Below are 822 nucleotides of genomic sequence, written 5' to 3' on the forward strand. Positions count from 1 at the left end.
GTCGCGACGGAAAGCGACCGCTCGTTGTCGAGATGTCCACTCCGTGGTGATACACCAAAGAACGTGTATTTTCGTTTGAGTGAATATTTTCTAACCAGGCGCGGTTGTTCATCCGGCACTTTTTGAGTCAGCTGGCGATTCCTAACTAATTGCTATGTAAACGATAGTAAGTAATGTTAAGTAAGAGCGTGGTCGACCTTATTCACAACTGGCAAAAGTATCACAAATTTTTTGTGAGCTAATAGAGTGCACCTTTGTCTTCGATGCACTTTAAAGAAAGGTTTAGTTATTGTTGATCTTTTGTAAACAAAACATGTTAAGCGCCATGAGTGCGCCAAATACGCGACGCGCTACGAGGCTGTGTTTCTGTGCAGCCACCCGAAAGGTCCGAAAATGTCGCAATCTGCGGCTGCTAAATATATGGGGAAATCGAAACAATTCGCGCAGAAGGGGATTGAGCAATATGAGACCACAAAAAATGTCGATAATTGACCGGAACGTGGATCGATAGGAAAATTAAAGAAAAAAGAATGATCATAAATTTGTTTTTGTGTAATCCTGGTCTAACACTGCGTCAGGGACAAGCAAAGTTAAAGCAAAAAGGATTAGATATATCGCACGTACCCTGATAAAAATGTCCGATAAGATAATATAAGAAACGATTAAATTCTTCATAAAATTCTATCGTTATTTATAAAGGTTATCGTAGATATTTTTCAAATTGGATACAATTGCTATCGTTTTGAATCAGTTTTTATAATATTTAGTTTTAATCGTTTAAAATCAATAGAAATTTTTTCGGTACGTATCGTACTTTATATT

The sequence above is a fragment of the Wasmannia auropunctata genome, unplaced genomic scaffold (genome assembly GCF_000956235.1).
Source record: "Wasmannia auropunctata unplaced genomic scaffold, wasmannia.A_1.0 LD336103.1, whole genome shotgun sequence".
Taxonomy (NCBI): domain Eukaryota; kingdom Metazoa; phylum Arthropoda; class Insecta; order Hymenoptera; family Formicidae; genus Wasmannia; species Wasmannia auropunctata.